Here is a 22,075-nt window from a genome sequence, read left to right on the forward strand (position 1 = left end):
TTCTACATGAAGTTTGTAATTGCCTCTCAGCTGCAGGAAATAATCTGGTTTATTAGCACTTTATTAGTTATGTTGATGCGGTTTTCGAGCACAAGGTACTTGTAATTATTCTGAAGGATCTCAATCAGGGCTCGTACAGACAGACAGGAGATGACTGTTTGCAAACAGTCTGACAACCGATGACATTACCGTACAGTACACTATGTCATATCACTAGCTATATAAATCACATTTTCAGCAGTTATTGACTTTTTTGTGTTACCTTTTGCAGATTCTTTCTTGCTAATACTAATCAGAGGTGGCGGCTTTCAGATGAAGTCAGGCCGTATAGCACTTAAGAATACCGCCTGTAATTTACTGTGTCAAAGGCAGAACTCAAGACTATACAATTACTTTAAACATAGGACGGCAAGAATTCCTCCATCTCCCATGCTTTTTAATATTGTTATATTGTAATTTGGATTCTAATGGAAATTCTCACAGGGCACATTTAAGCTAATTGCTGATATGATATTTATGAAATTAATGAGTGTCTAGACCGTGTTTTTAGCATTCTCCATTACATCTTAAGAAAATTACAGGAAATCACAGGGTTATAATGACTAATGGAATTTCGCAGCATTATGAAAATATTACAGATTTTTATAAATATATATATGTATATACCAAGTACAGCAATTTAGGCATAGACGTCGGTTTGAGGTCTGGGTATGTCATTTCTCTCTCTAGTACAAAATTAGATCTACCTGGAACACTGCTTCCATACACCATTCAGCACAAGGTTTGGTAATGCTGAACTATTGAAGAAAATATGCTTTTTCCATGTAATTAGCAGTCAATTTATTGGATCATAAGAACCAAAGAGAAGGTCTGAATGTTGAGTTCTTCACTTTCTGTGTCACCATGCTTACTTACACTCTTCCAATACCTTCTATATAAAATCCACTTCTGCATTTATGTTCCATTTATCTTGGTGCTTATTTACATGTCCATTTTTTCATAGACCCTGGACATTGTGAAGTACAGTGCTTTTGTTTAAAATATGCTTGATATGGTTTTTTCTGACATGAAAATTAGAAACCATTGTCAAAACTTATCCAAATTCTGTAAAATTCCATACTTGTAGGGATCTGGGGCCGCTGACTTACTTCCCAAATACTACCCCAACAGCTCCTCTGTGTCCCTGGCCCTACACTGGCATAGCCAAGGACAGGGCGACCAGATCCCTATTATATGCATGCTTGTAGAGTTTTAGACAAATAAAGCACACTCTGTTCACAGGATCATTGTCACCAATGTTTTACTAAGTAGATGTTGTCCAGCCAGAAAGTAGCTGATACAAGTTGCTCAGTTAGACACTCAGAGCACTCAGCAACTTCTTAGCACGAGAATAGTCTGGGGCCACACATTGTAATTCTCCACTTATTACAGGGGTTTGCAGGTCCTACAAGTATTGATTCTCAGGCACATGCTGGGCTTGCACTTGCCTCCAGTCTGGCTCGGTTCCAGTAGCACATACATGTAGCCATAACAGAAATGTGGATAGAAGACCCAAAGATGCAAGAAAACCTCCCGTTTATATGGAAACTTTTTCTACCTGGTGGGAATCCAAGGAATTAGGACACAGAACACGTTGGTTATACCACAAATGGCGCAAAAAGGGCACATCCGGTGGCACAACAAATAAGTGCAACTAGATTCCACCCACTAGAATTATTGCTCACCCTCTTCTGCATTGAAAAAAAATAAACCTCTATGCATACCTAGAGATGAGACCGATGAATCTCCTCAGAGTCATCTCATTACATGCTACGAACTATATATTACCTGGCCATGGTCTAATTTTCATGCACTGGAAGTAAGTAGAATGAATGAAAACAAGTAGATGTCTAGAAAACTATGAGGGATTATATTGGAAAATTGTAGAACATTATACAATCTCCTTTAGGCCGAGGCCTCAAGTGGCCTAAGGGCCCCTTCACACGGCGGATACGCTCACTGCTTTGGAGCGTGTAAACGTTCCGTAGCAGCGGCGTCTAAAAGCAGATCGCATTGTTTTCTATGGGAGCCGGCAGACGCGCGCTCGCCATAGAAATGATTGGGCTGCTTTTTCCATTCATTTCTATGGGGAGCGCACGTATGCCGGCTCCCATAGAAAACAATGGGAACTGCTTTAGACGCCGCTGCTACGGAACGTTTACACACTCCAAAGCAGTGAGCGTATCCGCCGTGTGAAGGGGCCCTAAAGCTGCCGTTTGGCCGTGTGGAAAGGCCGAGAGAAAAAAGTGGCGTTTTACAGTCCCTGCAAATGGGATGCCATACATTGCGGAAAAATGTGCTCAGTAAATATGCTGTGATTTCCAAAACCATTGCAGATTTGGCATGAATTACCCCAGATACCTCCTTTGCTTTGACTATAGTGTTAGTAAATGTGAGCTCTAGACTTGATGATAAAATTCTGGCTGCTTGCAGACAACTGTAGGGGCAGCTTGGAAACTTACTTAATATTTTATTATTGAGTTGTTAATTATCAGTATAGGATAAACTTTATGACTCCTCCTAGGCAGTGAAATTTTACCATTTAACAATGAGGGAGTGCAATGGGTTTGCACAGACCTTTGTATTAGTAGAAAAAGCTGCAGACTGCAATAAAAGATAACTTATCATTTGGTCCCATATCTGTATGTCTATACATCCCCTAAATGCTATAAAGACTTATTAAGTAATGAATTAATAGAGAATATTAGATGCTAGAAGAACATGATATTCACTTGTAGAACAAGGATACCTTTGTATGCACTGTATAAGTTTGCATTCTTTTTACATTATTTCATAGGCTGAGCCACTCCCTGCTTTACAGTCAAAGGATTGGTGACAGAGAAAGGTGATAGTCGATCTTTCCTGTGTATTTCTGCAGACACTTGCCAAATATATTGCCACATACTGTAACTTGAACTTTTTCTTAGGACACATTTTGTAAAGTCTTTTATATAGTATCAACAGGTTTACTAGCATTCCTTATCATAAGCTATTTAAATACATCTGTTTTTCACATTTGGTGTGTAGATTAAACTGTCAGGTCACAACTTGCACAATCCTGAGCTGACACAAATACTGATAGAAAATCTACATGGTAAACATTTTCCCTTCCTAAGTGAAATATACGCTGTTCTATCACATAGATGACACACAGAAGTCATATTGTAAGTAATTTGTTAAACCTGTGTCTTTTAATAAGACACTTGGGGTTGCTTGTTAAAATATCTCCAATTCCCTCCAGTTCCAGCTTTGCTATTCATGGAAAATGCAGCATGCTGTAATTCGATGGAATTTTCTCTGGCCTCATTTGATATGTCCCTGTATACAAAATAGGACCCATGCCAGGGATGGAATATAATTAGCTTATTCATTATTGCTCATGTTAGAAAGCACCAAATTGCTGGTCAATAGAATGGACATAGGTGGAAGACATCGAACCACATTATCATTAAAAAATATCCAAATAGTGGAGTGTTCATTGGAGTTTTACTATATACTGTATGGTGAAGATTATTAGGACACCCATCTTAATCATCGTTACAGGTGTACAAACATTTATGAAAGAATGGGTCGTCTTAAAAAGCCCACAGATTTCCAGCGTGGTATTGTATTAGGATGTCACTGTTGCAAATCAGTTAGTTTTTCCATGAAACGTGGAAGTGTTTAGAAATCATAGACAACGTAGACTTACAGAGTGGGGTCACTGTGTGCCGGGCCACATACTGCATAAAAGTCACCAACTCTGCTGAGCCAATATCTGCAGACTTCCAGACCTCCTCTTCAGCATAAGAATTGTGTTTTGGGAACTTAATGGCATAGGTTTCCATGGCTAAGCAACTGTACACAAACCTGCCGTCTCCAAGCACAATGCCAAGTGCTGGATGAAGTGCTGTAAAGCATACTGACTGATAGAAAATGTGCTCTATGGAATGACAAATAACTCTTCTCTATATGGCAGTCTGATGGATGACTCCGGGTTTGATAAACAGAAGAAAACCTTAGCAGTTTTAATGCATTGTGCCAACCATAACGTTTGATGAGGAAGGGGTAATGCTATGTAGTTGTTTAGCAGAGTTTGGCCTAGGCCTCCAGCTCAGGGAAATCTCAATGCTTCAGTATACCAAGACATTTTAGACAATTGTGAAAACCTTACGGCTGAGGCCCCACGATGCAGAAACAGTGTTTATTGTTGCAGTTTTTTGAGCCAAAATCAGAAGTGACTTGAGAAAGAATGGAAAACATAGGAAGCACTTAGACGTTTCCCTTCTGTTAAATCCACAGCAAAATCTGTAACAAAAAAAGCCTGCGTTTCTGCAACGTGGGGACTTAGCCTAAGGAGGTTTTGCGGGCAAATAATATTGTTGACTTATCCTTAAAGAGGACCTTTCACCGATTTGGGCACAGGCAGTTCTATATACTGCTGGAAAGCCGACAGTGCACTGAATTCAGTGCACTGTCGGCTTTCCCGATGTGTGCCCCGGGTAAAGAGCTAGCGGACCTGGTACCGTAGCTCTTTACAGTCTGTCAGGAACATCCTTCTCCACAGCAGCGTCTATCACGCTGTACAGTGTGAGCGGGCAGGAATGCCCCCTCCCCTCCTGATAATACTTTTCTATGGACAAGCACTGTGAGCAGTGGGAGGGAGCGTTTCTCCCCTCTCACACTGTACAGCGCGATAGGCGCTGCTGTGGAGAAGGACGTTCCTGACAGACTGTCAGGAACGCCCTTCAGATTGTGAAGAGCTTCGGTAGCGGAACCGATAGCTGTTCACCCGGGGCACCGATCGGGAAAGCCGACAGTGCATCGAATTCAGCGCACAGTTGGCTTTCCAGCAGTATACTGTATAAAACTGCCTGTGCCCGAACCCATGAAGGGTCCTCTTTAAGTTCACACTCTGCCAGCTCTGTGAACAGAAATACCTGCATACAATAAGTCGGTCTTGATAAATACCCCCAGTCATTAGAAAGATGTGCCAGATTTATCATCCTGCATCTCCCACATATAGCTGGCAGAGTCTAAGACTGTCTTATCTATGTTTACACTCTCTAACTATTAGGCATTAGACATTGATCTTCAACTGAGACATAAGTTCAGTGTAAGGAAAGTGCAGGATAAAACTGTAGTTAGATTTTGCCTTTAATGGTAATGTCAAGATGCAATTGAGCCGTATGCTTTATCTAAGGCTGCTGGGCAGGTACATGCATTCTGTTACTGTATGGAGCCGCTGGATAAAGAATGGCTAAAGAGCAGTAGAATTACTAAGTCCAGGAAAATATACGTCTCCATGATCACGACTTATACATATGTGACTATATTAGCAGTCCTGTTATATGTTCTGCAGCTTTAATCTTTTTTGAAAGAATGTTCCTTTGTAAAATAATTACATTTGAGCATTTTCTCTAAGAAGTCATTTTATCTTCAGAGTTTCCACGTCTGCAGAAAAACACTGCATCAGAGCATTGTCTCATACATTTTTAGAAAAACAAAACTTGGACTTGTTTGGACTTGAATTCTTTGGAATATTACTAAGGAAATTCATAAGAATAGTATTTAGATCATTCCAATCCACCTCCAGATGTCATGTGTGGACAAAATATGTTGGTAATGTTCTCCTTTCTTGAAGGGAAACTTTCACTAGGTTTTATCTCTACAAACTGGCTTTACCCTATTGTGGCTAGTGAAACTAATGGCTGTGTGCTTAGAATACAGACTTACACCTGCTAAAGGGCGAATAGGGCAGAAGTGTCCACTGGGTGTATGCAGAATTCCTGAGGCTGAGTTTACATGGAGTATTTTGGTCAGGATTTTGAGGCCGTATCAGCCACAAAATCCTAACCAAAAAGACTGCTCCCATTGAAATCAATGGGAGTCAGTCAGTTCTTTTTTCCGGGAGCCGTTTGCTCTGGCTCCCGGAAAAAAGAACAGACATGCTCATTCTTCACGCGGAGTCGCCTTGCGAATCCGCCTGATGACACTCCCTCCTCCTGACTAGGCTCATTCATTTGAGCCTAATCCGGAGCAGACCAAAAAAACCCACGTGAACCTGGCCTAAATATCTGACTGATTCAGTAATAACTTGATCCATCTTTGCTTCATTGTCTTTGGTGATGTCTCTGATGTCTAGGGCCATTCACTTCACAACTTGATCATCAGTTTAGTGTAACTTGTAGGTCTGGGCAGAGGCGACTGCGCATGCCCAGGGCCACAAAAAAAATGGCCACTTAAACAGTAAGTAAGAGGCCATTTTCTTGTGGCCTGTGGGCATGCGCAGTCGGCTCTGCCCTGTCCTGAGGCCTACAACTTTCACCGCCTACACCGGAATAAGACACAAGAAGAGGATGTTCCTGAAGAAGATTGAGGTGGCGCTGGAGAGAGTTCTCTCACAGCATTGGGGACGCCCCCAATGCTGTTTGAGCTCTGGGGCACGCCCCCAGTGCTGCAATCGAACTCATTTGCATACTTGAAAAAAATTGTATTTCTACCGAACGGCGGCCCGGAGAAGACAACGAAAGGTAGGAGACGAATAGCCTTTCTTAATGCTATTCCGACGTGTTAGGGAGAAAAAATACGCCTATCGCACTGTACAGTGTGAGCGGGGAGGAACCCACTCCACAGTACAGCGCGATAGGCCCTGCTGGGCAGAAGGGCTTTACCCGGGGCACAGATTCAGCTTTCCAGCAGTATATAGAACTGCTTGTGCCCAATCTGATGAAAGGTCCTCTTTAAATGTAGCGTGAAGCACATGCCAAATGACAATGAATCCTCTGCCCTTTTCAAAGAACTCACAACGCTTTTGCACCACTTTATACATCACTGGGAACTAACAAAAGAACAAAATACAGTTGAATAGAACATTTCTACTTCTTTATTAAAAATGACTATATGACTGTAGTAAATGGATGAATACAGGTCATGTTTAGAACAGCATACTATACCAGTGAATGGATTTGATGAGTTTCTGGATTATAAAGTCATGGATAGAATTTTTAATATAAACAGTTTGTGGTGGGAAACATGAAAAATGCTAAAAATGAAATGTTCCTTATTATGTATATCAACCCATTGAAATATATGTGAATGGTCATTGCATCTATGTATAGCTACATATTTTATGGAACCTCTTAAAAAGATACAAATACACAACCACAAAAACTGTATTATAATTGTGTATTTCTGATAGTATTGAATCTGAAAGTCTTTGTCTTGCTCTTCAGTTTTAGAACCCAAGAAGTGATTTTGCAGTTCCTCCAACAAAACAAGGCTGAAGACGATTTGATGGTCACATGGTAGGAGCTTATCCAAGAGGATTATGGTCATGAATGCCTAGTAAGTGTTCATATAAGAAAATTGCATAGAAAAAGTAATAATGGAGATGATATCTAAATCTAAGAGTAGTAAGTTGTTATTTAGGTTGTAGGCGTTTCTGCTTGGAAAATGTATATTGTGTCCGTATTCCTTTTAGGTTCATTGATTCTTTCATATTGCCATGTTAGTTGGCCCCTTAGTTATAGACCAGACTGTGTAATAAATAGATCTAATATTTGGTATGTTGGGTCATTACGGAAGTGGTCCTCTGTTTCCATGTTGAATTTGTTTACAGTGGAAAGATTTTTACTTTATTACTTTCTTCAGTGTTGTATACTGCATCTAGAATACACATTTTACCTTGCATCTTATAAAAAGCAAATTGTTAAGTTGCTTTTTATTAAAATGTTCAAACCCAGCACCCAGATGGACATAAAGTGCTTCCAATATCGTCAGCTATACTAATACTTGGAAATGGGCCACTCCTCTGATAGTACACGATGTCTATTCCTGGATTTTATAGCATTTCTTCGCAGCTGGTTCAGCCTTCCTGCCTTTGGGATATGACCTTTGAGATAATTCAGAATAAGTTGTAACCGTTTCCAATTGAATAGCAAAAGTAAAGGATTTGAGGATTTGAAAAAGGTTAGTCTAAGTGGTCTGGAGATGTAACCTGAAGTTTATGGACCCTAATACAGAATTTGTAACAGAGCCCCTACCTACCGTGTTACGTTTATAATACTTCTGTCATAGAGAGGCCCCCTCAGGCATCAGAAACTGGGTGCGAATGCTACTTGGGCACCCTTGTAGAGCTACATCCCTGAGGGTGTCACTTACAATACAGTTCTTACCTTTCACGTATTAGGATCTGGTTAAAGGGAATCTGTCAGAGTGATTTGGGTCACTAAACTATCCACAGGTCCTTGTGGCCCAGGGATTCAGTGTTCCAAATCACCCTGTAATAAAGCAATGCATGTGCATAATAAAAATAAAAAAATTTATACTTACCCTGCTACTGTACTCCCCACGCCAGTTCTTTACTGAAGCCATAGGAGTACACCACGAATTCAGTGCGCATGGACCGTACCTCTAGCACTTGCGCAGTGAAGCCGGGGTGTATGTCCTCAGCTTCACTGAAGAACTGGCCCTGGGAGCACCAGAGATGAGTCCGATGACACTCACCAGACTCATCTCTAAGTAAGTATTAAGGTTTAGTTTTTTTAACAAATAGTTTTAAAACAGGGGGATTTGGGACACTAAACCCCATTTCTATAAGGTCCAGAGGATGGTTTAGTGTCTCAATCAACCCAACCGATTCTCTCTAAGCATAAAAAGTGTTCTTGACTTCAGAGAAAGGACCACATTCAGTCAGTCATGTCATCAATACAGTAGAAAGTTATTAGCCTCAATAATTACAATGCATGTTGAGGCTTGAGCCTCTTCATAAGGTACACAGACTGAACATCTCTTTATGGGTATACAATACAGTATCCAGAGCTGTGGAGTCAGTAAGCCAAATGTCTAGTCCTGACTTCTATAACCTGCAGCCTGAGACCGACATACTGTAAGTGGCTGACAACCATGGCTAGACAGACACAGTAAAGCTCCTCTAATTCAGGAAAAAGCTACTGACTGAATGCCTGTGAACATAAATATGAGACAAACTATGAGGCAACTTATCGTACGTCAATAAAGGCCCAGGAGGTTCCTGCACAAGTCTGGCATAGTGAGAATGATAAATCCCCCCCAGTATCTAATCTAATATTATATACATTATCAATAATTGTGTAATATAGTATATATTTTTATTTTGAAGTTAGAGTACATAACTTTTTTCTGGCTTCACTCAAAACTGGGCCCATCTCCCACCTCATGACTCCACAGCCCTGACAGTATTGTAAGAATAACTTTCCCTAAAATCTTTGTGTACTTTGTTTATGTTAAAGGGATTCTATCATTAGAATGCCCTTTATTAACTAAGTACACGTAGGAATAGCCTTAAGAAAGGCTATTCTTCTCCTACCTTTATTATTCTGATCCGTGCCACTGTTCCTCAGAAATATCTTCTTTCTTCCTTATGTAAATGAGTTTTCAGACAGCACTGGGGGCGTCCTCTGTGCTGTCTGAAAACTCTCCAGTGACGCCTCCATCTTCTTCTCCGGACCGCCTCTTCTCTCATGTCACCTTCGTGTCTTCATCCAAAAGCGTCGACTGCGAATAGCTGACTGCGTGTGTCCATCAGCCATTTTCCTGTGGCCTCTTCTGTTCGGCCACAGGAATATGGCTGCCAGACATGCATAGTCAGCGCTTTTGGATGAAGACATTAAGATGACACAGGAGAAGAAGATGGAGGTGTCGCTGGAGAGTATACAAACAGCACAGGGGACGTCCCCAGTGCTGTCTGAAAACTCATTTACATAAGGAAGAAAGAAAATATTTCTCAGGAACAGTGTCGCGGATCAGAATAATAAAAGTAAGAGAAGAATGGCCTTTCTTAAGGATATTCCTACGTGTACTTAGTTAAAAAAGGGAATTCTAATGATAGAATCCTGTTAAAAGGTCCTTAAAGCTTCTAGAACACGTGTGACAACATACAGTAAATGTATTACATGTTAAATGTAGTCAAGTGGAGTCTCCAGTTCGTTACCAGTATTTTTTTTTTGCATTGCATTGCATTGCTTCATTTCACGCTGCATTAATAACACGTTGGCTGAACAATACCTGGCTTTAGCATTGTGCACGAATACCTTTGGAATTGTAATAGAACTAGTAATGGCATCGCCTTTATGTTTAACTTCTAGAAATCCTACTGAAGTTTAGTAATGTCAGTAATGTTTTCAGCTGTATAATTGACTTGCATAATGTGTCCAACAATTGTGTGTTAGTCAGCTCGAGACATTTATTACGGCATTTTCAATGCTGACATGTGACATTCTTGTTGACTAAGTCTGAAAAGGAAAAGTTCTGCTTTCAGATACTGTCATTGAAGTGGGAATATGATGAAATGTGTGGATTTGTTAAATATTGACTTTTCACCTTTTTACTTTTTGACTACGAGTGATCATGGATTTCAGGGCCACGCACAGCAGTTCCAAATAAAAATATCTTTTTATGACTACCTAAAGGGAACCTGTCATCAGGTTTAGCTATAGTAAACTAAGGACACGTTACATTACAGTGATTCCAACCATGTTCACAGTAAAACGCTATGCAGCCCCACTTTAACCATTTCAGGACCAAGCCATTTTCCCTGGTTGAGACCAGACACATTTTCATGGTTTTTGTACGTTTTTTTTTTATTAGGACTAAAATATTTTATTTGTTCAGATTGAAATAATGTTTTAATCTTTTTTTCGGTAATACATGGGGCTTTATTTTTTGCAATTTTTATTTTTGCATTTTTTTTATATTCAGGAAAATGTAAACAAAAAAAGAGAGGAAACATTTCTGGTTTTAACATTTTTCGCATTTTTTTAATAGCACAAATTTCTACTGAATTAATTTTTTAATTTTTTTAAATGTAGATTGTGAGCCCCATATAGGGATCACAATGTACATTTTTTTTCCTATCAGTATGTCTTTGTAGAATGGGGAGAACATACAAACTCCTTGCAGATGTTGTTCCTGGTGGGATTCAAACCCAGGACTCCAGCGCTGCAAGGCTGCAGTGCTAATCATTGAGCCACCGTGTTGCCCCTTAATTCTACTGACTGAATTGTAAAATGAATTTTACATCTCTGTAAGGGTCCATTCACACGGAGGAAAATGTTGAGGAATTTGGTGTGGAATTTCAGCGCTGAAAAAAAAGCCTCCCATTGACTTCAATGCTAGCAGAAAAAGGGAACCCATTGAAGTCAATGCAAACCTTTTTTTTTCAGCGCTGAAATTCCACACCAAATTACTCACCATTTTCCTCAGTGTGAATGGACCCTTATGGTCATTTTTATATAGTTAATACATAGTGTTGTTTTGCCACAGGAGTGGGCCTAGAACCTATGAGGGCATGATATTGGAGTTTTTTTTAATTTTACTTCATTTCTTTTTTATTTACATATTTTTCTTATACATTGTGCCCCCATACGGTCACATGCACTGGTACATTAGCCTCAGTAAATGAATTTGAAATGAATGTGATCTGTTTTGAGCGCTCACACTCTGACACATGTATACGTGCCAGAATGCGCGCGCGTTAACTCCGTGTGAACTAGCCCTTTAAGAATTTTCTGTTCAAGTACTGCTCAATATGTGGAGCATGTACCTTGAGTTGGGTGGGCATCTTATTGTTATACTGAGTCACAGTCCCTGCTGTATCCCACTTTTGATGAAGATGACCCTAGTGGGGCTCCTGTCCTGAAATCTTGCGCACTCGTTTTGTGAGATTAGTCTTCTAACTTGTGGCTTACACAGATCTCAGTAACTAATACCACTGCTTCTATCTGACCTGGCAATCACATGATCATCAGAGGACTCCAAGACTCCAATGAATCCCTCAGTTAAAGTGAAAAAGTTCAAAATCAAGTAGATAGATAGATAGATAGATAGATAGATGATTAGATAGATAGATAGATAATAGACAGATAGATAGATGGATGGATAGCAGATAGATAGATAGATAGATAGATAGATAGATAGATAATTAGATAGATAGATAATATATAGATAGAGGATTTATGAGAACACAATTTTATGTATTAGTCACAAAAAAGTTTCACGCATTTCAAGACCTGAATGTTTTCCAATGAGAAATTAAGTCAGAAAAAAATCTTGCTGCTATCCCAAGATTTGGCCGTCTTTTACTACAACACAGGAGTGATGGATGACTTGTCACCGTGTTCAGTCCAGAACTTGTTTATTCTGTATACATTTTGCCTTGAGTACTCAGTAAAAATAAGCCTGAAAAATCCAATTCTTTGCTAAATAAATGTATTGGACTAGTGTGGTTGGACTTTTCACAAGTTCACATGTTGGGGTTTAATGGTATTTTTTTGCTGTGGCACCATTGTATAAAACTACATTGCTTTTGTTGCAATTTTGTGCAAAAGAGTAGAAAAACTGCTGCAATGTGTGAATATACCCTAAGATAGAAGAGACACAGTGCGTCGCAGGCCTCAAGCATTACATTTTTAAACTTTAATTGATTGTTAATAAGAAATAATCAATTAAAGTTTAAAGATTGTAACTGGAAACATGGGTGTCATGGACTATCCCCACCCTCAGTGCAGTTATCAATTGATATGCAATTCATTGCTGGTAATTGAATGCTCTGCATATACTGTATTTAGCAGTTCCCATGTTTTTAATCTTACTATAAATCTGTGCAACCAGGATATCCACTTCACATGATTGAACTGAACTGCTTGGGTTGTCTTGTCATATCTATCACAGTGGTTGTTACCTTGTTTGAGGTATCGAATCCACCAGTTTCATATGCACATTCACCGAACCCTTCTTTAGTGGTAAATCAAATATGATTTTTTTTCCAAATTCAAGACATAGGTATTAGAGATGAGCGAACAGTGTTCTATCGAACACATGTTCGATCGGATATCAGGGTGTTCGCCATGTTCGAATCGAATCGAACACCACGTGGTAAAGTGCGCCAAAATTCGATTCCCCTCCCACCTTCCCTGGCGCCTTTTTTGCACCAATAACAGCGCAGGGGAGGTGGGACAGGAACTACGACACTGGGGGCATTGAAAAAAATTGGAAAAAGTCATTGGCTGCCGAAATCAGGTGACCTCCATTTTAGACGAATAGTGGATTTCAAATCCGGGTCATATGAGAATGTGAACTTTGTGACTATGAGACAGGGATAGCTGTACAGGCAGGGATAGCTAGGGATAACCTTTATTTAGGGGGGAATGTTATTAAAAATAACTTTTTGGGGCTCTATCGGGTGTGTAATTGTGATTTTTGTGAGATAAACTTTTTCCCATAGGGATGCATTGGCCAGCGCTGATTGGCCGAATTCCGTACTCTGGCCAATCAGTGCTGGCCAATGCATTCTATTAGCTTGATGAAGCAGAGTGTGCACAAGGGTTCAAGCGCACCCTCGGCTCTGATGTAGCAGAGCCGAGGCTGCACAAGGGTTCAAGCGCACCCTCGGCTCTGATGTAGGAGAGCCGAGGGTGCACTTGAACCCTTGTGCACCCTCAGCTCTGCTACATCAGAGCCGAGGGTGCGCTTGAACCCTTGTGCACACTCTGCTTCATCAAGCTAATAGAATGCATTGGCCAGCGCTGATTGGCCAATGTATTCTATTAGCCTGATGAAGTAGAGCTGAATGTGTGTGCTAAGCACACACATTCAGCTCTACTTCATCGGGCTAATAGAATGCATTGGCCAGCGCTGATTGGCCAGAGTACGGAACTCGACCAATCAGCGCTGGCTCTGCTGGAGGAGGCGGAGTCTAAGATCGCTCCACACCAGTCTCCATTCAGGTCCGACCTTAGACTCCGCCTCCTCCGGCAGAGCCAGCGCTGATTGGCCGAAGGCTGGCCAATGCATTCCTATGCGAATGCAGAGACTTAGCAGTGCTGAGTCAGTTTTGCTCAACTACACATCTGATGCACACTCGGCACTGCTACATCAGATGTAGCAATCTGATGTAGCAGAGCCGAGGGTGCACTAGAACCCCTGTGCAAACTCAGTTCACGCTAATAGAATGCATTGGCCAGCGCTGATTGGCCAATGCATTCTATTAGCCCGATGAAGTAGAGCTGAATGTGTGTGCTAAGCACACACATTCAGCACTGCTTCATCAAGCCAATACAATGCATTAGCCAGTGCTGATTGGCCAGAGTACGGAATTCGGCCAATCAGCGCTGGCTCTGCTGGAGGAGGCGGAGTCTAAGGTCGCTCCACACCAGTCTCCATTCAGGTCCGACCTTAGACTCCGCCTCCTCCGGCAGAGCCAGCGCTGATTGGCCGAAGGCTGGCCAATGCATTCCTATGCGAATGCATACTTAGCAGTGCTGAGTCAGTTTTGCTCAACTACACATCTGATGCACACTCGGCACTGCTACATCAGATGTAGCAATCTGATGTAGCAGAGCCGAGGGTGCACTAGAACCCCTGTGCAAACTCAGTTCACGCTAATAGAATGCATTGGCCAGCGCTGATTGGCCAATGCATTCTATTAGCCCGATGAAGTAGAGCTGAATGTGTGTGCTAAGCACACACATTCAGCACTGCTTCATCAAGCCAATACAATGCATTAGCCAGTGCTGATTGGCCAGAGTACGGAATTCGGCCAATCAGCGCTGGCTCTGCTGGAGGAGGCGGAGTCTAAGGTCGGACCTGAATGGAGACTGGTGTGGAGCGATCTTAGACTCCGCCTCCTCCAGCAGAGCCAGCGCTGATTGGTCGAGTTCCGTACTCTGGCCAATCAGCGCTGGCCAATGCATTCTATTAGCCCGATGAAGTAGAGCTGAATGTGTGTGCTTAGCACACACATTCAGCTCTACTTCATCAGGCTAATAGAATACATTGGCCAATCAGCGCTGGCCAATGCATTCTATTAGCTTGATGAAGCAGAGTGTGCACAAGGGTTCAAGCGCACCCTCGGCTCTGATGTAGCAGAGCTGAGGGTGCACAAGGGTTCAAGTGCACCCTCGGCTCTCCTACATCAGAGCCGAGGGTGCGCTTGAACCCTTGTGCACACTCTGCTTCATCAAGCTAATAGAATGCATTGGCCAGCACTGATTGGCCAGAGTACGGAATTCGGCCAATCAGCGCTGGCCAATGCATTCTATTAGCCCGATGAAGTAGAGCTGAATGTGTGTGCTAAGCACACACATTCAGCACTGCTTCATCACGCCAATACAATGCATTAGCCAGTGCTGATTGGCCAGAGTACGGAATTCGGCCAATCAGCGCTGGCTCTGCTGGAGGAGGCGGAGTCTAAGATCGCTCCACACCAGTCTCCATTCAGGTCCGACCTTAGACTCCGCCTCCTCCAGCAGAGCCAGCGCTGATTGGTCGAGTTCCGTACTCTGGCCAATCAGCGCTGGCCAATGCATTCTATTAGCCCGATGAAGTAGAGCTGAATGTGTGTGCTTAGCACACACATTCAGCTCTACTTCATCGGGCTAATAGAATGCATTGGCCAGCGCTGATTGGCCGAATTCCGTACTCTGGCCAATCAGCACTGGCTAATGCATTGTATTGGCTTGATGAAGCAGTGCTGAATGTGTGTGCTTAGCACACACATTCAGCTCTACTTCATCGGGCTAATAGAATGCATTGGCCAATCAGCGCTGGCCAATGCATTCTATTAGCGTGAACTGAGTTTGCACAGGGGTTCTAGTGCACCCTCGGCTCTGCTACATCAGATTGCTAAATCTGATGTAGCAGTGCCGAGTGTGCATCAGATGTGTAGTTGAGCAAAACTGACTCAGCACTGCTAAGTCTGCATTCGCATAGGAATGCATTGGCCAGCCTTCGGCCAATCAGCGCTGGCTCTGCCGGAGGAGGCGGAGTCTAAGGTCGGACCTGAATGGAGACTGGTGTGGAGCGACCTTAGACTCCGCCTCCTCCAGCAGAGCCAGCGCTGATTGGCCGAATTCCGTACTCTGGCCAATCAGCACTGGCTAATGCATTGTATTGGCTTGATGAAGCAGTGCTGAATGTGTGTGCTTAGCACACACATTCAGCTCTACTTCATCGGGCTAATAGAATGCATTGGCCAGCGCTGATTGGCCGAATTCCGTACTCTGGCCAATCAGCACTGGCTAATGCATTGTATTGGCTTGATGAAGCAGTGCTGAATGTGTGTGCTTAGCACACACATTCAGCTCTACTTCATCGGGCTAATAGAATGCATTGGCCAATCAGCGCTGGCCAATGCATTCTATTAGCGTGAACTGAGTTTGCACAGGGGTTCTAGTGCACCCTCGGCTCTGCTACATCAGATTGCTACATCTGATGTAGCAGTGCCGAGTGTGCATCAGATGTGTAGTTGAGCAAAACTGACTCAGCACTGCTAAGTCTGCATTCGCATAGGAATGCATTGGCCAGCCTTCGGCCAATCAGCGCTGGCTCTGCCGGAGGAGGCGGAGTCTAAGGTCGGACCTGAATGGAGACTGGTGTGGAGCGACCTTAGACTCCGCCTCCTCCAGCAGAGCCAGCGCTGATTGGCCGAATTCCGTACTCTGGCCAATCAGCACTGGCTAATGCATTGTATTGGCTTGATGAAGCAGTGCTGAATGTGTGTGCTTAGCACACACATTCAGCTCTACTTCATCGGGCTAATAGAATGCATTGGCCAGCGCTGATTGGCCGAATTCCGTACTCTGGCCAATCAGCACTGGCTAATGCATTGTATTGGCTTGATGAAGCAGTGCTGAATGTGTGTGCTTAGCACACACATTCAGCTCTACTTCATCGGGCTAATAGAATGCATTGGCCAATCAGCGCTGGCCAATGCATTCTATTAGCGTGAACTGAGTTTGCACAGGGGTTCTAGTGCACCCTCGGCTCTGCTACATCAGATTGCTACATCTGATGTAGCAGTGCCGAGTGTGCATCAGATGTGTAGTTGAGCAAAACTGACTCAGCACTGCTAAGTCTGCATTCGCATAGGAATGCATTGGCCAGCCTTCGGCCAATCAGCGCTGGCTCTGCCGGAGGAGGCGGAGTCTAAGGTCGGACCTGAATGGAGACTGGTGTGGAGCTATCTTAGACTCCGCCTCCTCCAGCAGAGCCAGCGCTGATTGGTCGAGTTCCGTACTCTGGCCAATCAGCACTGGCCAATGCATTTCTATGGGGAAAAGTTAGCTTGCGAAAATCGCAAACTGACAGGGATTTCCATGAAATAAAGTGACTTTTATGCCCCCAGACATGCTTCCCCTGCTGTCCCAGTGTCATTCCAGGGTGTTGGTATCATTTCCTGGGGTGTCATAGTGGACTTGGTGACCCTCCAGACACGAATTTGGGTTTCCCCCTTAACGAGTTTATGTTCCCCATAGACTATAATGGGGTTCGAAACCCATTCGAACACTCGAACAGTGAGCGGCTGTTCGAATCGAATTTCGAACCTCGAACATTTTAGTGTTCGCTCATCTCTAATAGGTATATGTTTTTTTACTGGTACACAAAATGAGCCGTGCATATGGCCTAGGGTTCGATCGAACCCCGGGTAAAAGAACCACTGATTTATCACTAAGAACCTCAAAACCTAACCACCCATAGTGCAGTGTAGGGGACATTATGTTAAGCACCATCTGCATTTGCTAACTCTCCTTAAATAAGGGTGGATCTCCTAGATTCTTAGAAGAGCCGGCAAATCTCCCAGTGGAATGCTCCTGCGTCTTCTAGGCTCCGTGCCTCGCTGTAAGTTGTATTGGCGTGTCATGTGTTGATCGCATCACAATAAGGCATATTTTCATTCTGTCACGTTTTCAGTCCATTGTCCTGATTTTATGACGGATCAGATCAACAGACTATATGACACAAGTCTGAATATAGTCTAAGCTGACTACCTTGAAATATAACAGAATATCAGGAGACAATAATCAGAATAATACTCTATTCAGATGACCGAGGGATAAAGAGGCAGCGAAAAAAAAAAATTTTCATGGCTGTTTTGCATTCGAAGGTCTCCATTTTCATGGATGCCTAATAGTTTGGAGTCTATTGAGGGAATAAATTGTCAAAAAAACTGTCGCGTTCATTCTCCCATTAACATATATTGAATTTAATGCAGCCATTTGCTGGCAGTTAAAAACGGCCATTAAGGGTGCATTCACACGATGTTACGTGCAGCGTGGTCTGGCACGTATACGGCGTGTCAGAGTTTGCGCTCCGTAAAAGCTCCCATTCATTTCAATGGGAGTTAGAATCGTATACGCCGCGTTATTTTGCGGACGTGATTTTGCGGCCGCAAAATAACGCGGCGAATACAATCCTACCCCAATGAAATGAATGGGAGCTTTTACGGAGCGCAAACTCTGACACGCTGTATACGTGCCAGATCACGCTGCACGTTACATCGTGTGAATGCACCCTAAGGGTGCATGCACACTGAGTAACGCCGGGCGTGTATGAGAGCCGTACACGCCGGCATTACAGCAGACTGCCGAACACTTCCCATTCACTTCAATGGGAGCGCTCGTAACAGCGGCGTTTACGAGCGCTCCCATTGAAGTGAATGGGAAGTGTTCGGCAGCCCTGCTGTAACGCCGGCGTGTACGGCTCTCATACACGCCCGGCGTTACGTAGTGTGCATGCACCCTAACATTGGTTTTGTGAATAAGGGCTTCATTTGAAAGTTTTATTAAAAGATAAGCAGTAAACTTTTTGGATTTTCTGACCTTTAACCCAAGTTTATCATGTGTGTTATTCATTTACAAAATACTGAGATAAAGATTTTTTTTTTGGAATAATAATTTCAGTACATTTGGTCTGTTTTTAAAACGTTTTATCATTTTCTCTAAAGGGATTTTTGAGATTTGCAAAAAGGAACTACTATACTGTATGTTATATGGTAGTGCAGTCAAGCTTCATTCAGCCCATATAGCTTATTTTTTGTTATTTCAATTGATAAACAAACTAATGTGGCACTTGTACAAAAACAGACAAATTTTGTGTAAATTTGGCTTTGTACATGGAACATACTGTATATACTCGAGTATAAGCCGACCCCCCTAATTTTACCACAAAAAAACTGGGAAAACTTATTGACTCGAGTATAAGCCTAGGGGAAAAATGCAGCAGCTACTGGAAAATTTCAAACATTAAAATGGCCGGAGTTTTTGGGTTCAGTAGACGCTGAGGAGGGGGTGTTTTGGTTGTCTGTCTGCCCCTTCCCTGAGCTTGAGGACTGTTTTTTTTTTTCCCCCCCACTTGGAATTCAGCCTCCCATTGATTTCAATGTGTAGCTCGCATAAGACCAGCACACATTGAAGTCTATGGGATTGTGTTTTACAGTAGTCACTTTGACACGTGTTTACGTGTCTGAATGAGCAGAGCGTAAACTCCGTGTGAAGGCTCCCTGAGCATGTTAAAACAATGAAAATGTATTGTAGACCATTCTTGCTCTTCTTGTCATGACAATATCCCAAAGACACTTTTATACAGGTCAAAATTACTCTAAGGGTATGTTCACGCGGAGTATTTTGCAGGCGGATTTTGAGGCGGAATCTGCCTCAAAATCTGCCCGCAAAAACATCTACCATTCATTTCAATGGGAGTCAATCACTTTTTTTTCCCGCTAGCGATTTTTTTCAGCTAGCGGGAAAAAGAAGCGACATGCCCTATCTTCCCACGGATTCCACGACTGAGTCAACCATGGCATCCACGGCTCGAGACTCACTCCTGTTTAGATCCATGCACTGCACCAGCATCACGTTGCGGCTAGCTAGCTATGGATTAAGATAGCCTTTAACACTACTCTATACATTTTATATGCTGTATGTTGACACATACCAACCAAAAAGAGGCCGAAATTTTTCTTCATCTTTTCATGTACATTGGGCTCTACTTTAAGAAATAATTCCCCATAATATAATAAAACTAGAGCAACTTTTCTGAGAATTCAGAGTTGTCCATACTACAAATTTATATATAAATTGATTGATAACTGGGTTTTACCATTCCCATTATCAAAGGGGTGTGTCCCTACTCAGTCTGTTATACTATATGTGGACACACCCCTTTGATAGGAGAAATAGTAACACCCAGTTGTCAACTTAATTCATAAATTTCTAGGAAGAATAATGGAGGAATGGCACAACAGAAGGTTAGAAGAAAAGACGCTCCAGTATTGTTATTTTAGAGTTCAAGTGTTACATTTTACTAAAAGAGACAAGTAAGGGATGGGGTCAAGTCCCTTTAAGCTACAAAGAAAATGGACCTTTCTTTACAAACGGAAAGCCTTTTACAGAAGTATATGTTTAATATTAATACGGTGAAGCAACAGAAACATTAAATGCATTACTCCATATAAAGTAATATTAAAATGAGATCTCCCTGCAGTGTTTCATATTAATCCATCTTCTATGAGGCTAAGTACATAATGTAGTGGTTTATCCCATTACAACCCTGCCAAACACCATGTTTGTCTGTAATTAGCATACATGAATACGCTAAACCTCAGCACACTCTCAGTGGGGAATATTTATTGTACATATTATGCCAGAATCTGTTTGATAAAAGTTTCTATGTTTACGTGGTCATATTCGTGGCAATAGTTACTATTCTTCTGCTGCTGATGCCAGTTTTAAAAAAGTAAATGGGGTGTGGGCAGCAAGGTGGCGAGGCTTTGTAGTCTCACAGATTTAGCATCACTTGCGTTCGGAAAATTACCCCTAGCTGGTGTTCCTTTCTACTTCTAGCACATGAACCAAAATCATTAAAGTCAGTGTGTATTCACATGACCATTTTTATACGAACTGTTTTTTACAGGCATCAGAAAAATGATATACGCTGTCTTTGTTTGTCAAAACGGATAGAGGTATTATCATGTGAACAGACCCATTGAAATTCATGTGTTCTATAATAGCTATTTGAAATAGTCGTCGCTTGGCCATTGTTCATTGCCATGTGAATATGTGCTGTCCGTGGACTTGCACGGACAGACACAGATGTTTTTCACAGCGTGGTGGCATGCATAGGCCCAAAAACTGCTGATTCAGTAAGGTAAATGTATTGTAGACTTTACTACTTTTCAATGTTGAGCATATGCTGATGTATTTTTAGAAGAGTGAAAACCCCTTTAAGCTTGGGCTGTCATTTTATTACTATTATTTATAACAGAAATATGTATTTTTCTTTAATCAAGTGTACTCAGTACTTGTCCGATTTTATTTGTTAAAAATGGAATGCCCTTCAAGCTAGTTATTTTATTTGGTCACATTTTTTATTCCCATACGCCTCCAAAAATGTAAGTGCTTTTAGCGTTGAATCAAAATCTATCATTAGGCTTTGCTGACTTCTTAATACAACTTTGAAGCCTAGATGCTGTAAGAAGTTACAGAACTACTCTGCTCTTTAAAAGCAAAAACATGAAAAATGTAGATATCTTTAAAAAAAGGAAAAAATATACTGTGTATATTCGAGTATATGCCGAGTTTTCAGCACAGTTTTTGTGCTGAAAAAGTCCGCCTCGGCTTATACTCAAGTCATTGTGGCAATCCGGCATCTTGACCCGGCATACAGACACCGGGGCAGGTACCTGGCCCGCAGGAGCGTGGCAATGCTGTTCATTTCAAACTGCAGAAGTACTTATGGTACTTTTGCTAGCAGGCCTGGTACGCAGACCCCGCCTCTGCCCGCTCCATCACACGCAGGGTGACGTGGCCACGTAAGCTCAGGCCTGCACCCGGCGTGTATCTGTGTTCTGGGCCTGCTAGCAGAAGTACCGTAGGTACTTCTGCAGTTTGAAATGAACAGCATCGCCATGCTCCTGCTAGGAGCGTGGCAATGCTACGGGCCCAGCCCTGGTGTCTGTATGGATGCAGGGTCTGTAGCTATAATGGCGCTGCTCTGCTCCAGAGCAGTCGCCATGGCAACCAGCACCTCCGTGGTTGGTACTTGAAGCCTCCGAGGGGAACCGCTACGGGGAAGTGGCAGGCACCGCCATGCCCCTGGAGAGAGGAGGGAGCGGGTGCAACCGCTCTCTCAAGGGCAGCCCTGAATCACTGAGGGAGATCCCCTGCCGCCGGTAGGAGCACTGAGGGCGGACCCGAAGGAAGACCTTGGCCGCCAGACCTGAAGGGAAACTGTGGCCGGC

At 42.6% G+C, this 22,075-nt stretch overlaps 1 protein-coding gene across 1 annotated transcript in view; it reads left to right on the forward strand.

The window, feature by feature from the left end:
- THRB (thyroid hormone receptor beta) overlaps positions 1-22,075 on the forward strand; it is a 256,789-nt gene that overhangs the window by 51,069 nt on the left and 183,645 nt on the right. The window contains exon 2 of the mRNA XM_075271371.1: positions 7,254-7,365. The gene's annotated coding sequence lies outside the window, so the exon portion shown is untranslated. The remainder of the gene's footprint in view (positions 1-7,253; positions 7,366-22,075) is intronic.

This window comes from Leptodactylus fuscus, chromosome 4 (genome assembly GCF_031893055.1).
Source record: "Leptodactylus fuscus isolate aLepFus1 chromosome 4, aLepFus1.hap2, whole genome shotgun sequence".
Classification (NCBI taxonomy): domain Eukaryota; kingdom Metazoa; phylum Chordata; class Amphibia; order Anura; family Leptodactylidae; genus Leptodactylus; species Leptodactylus fuscus.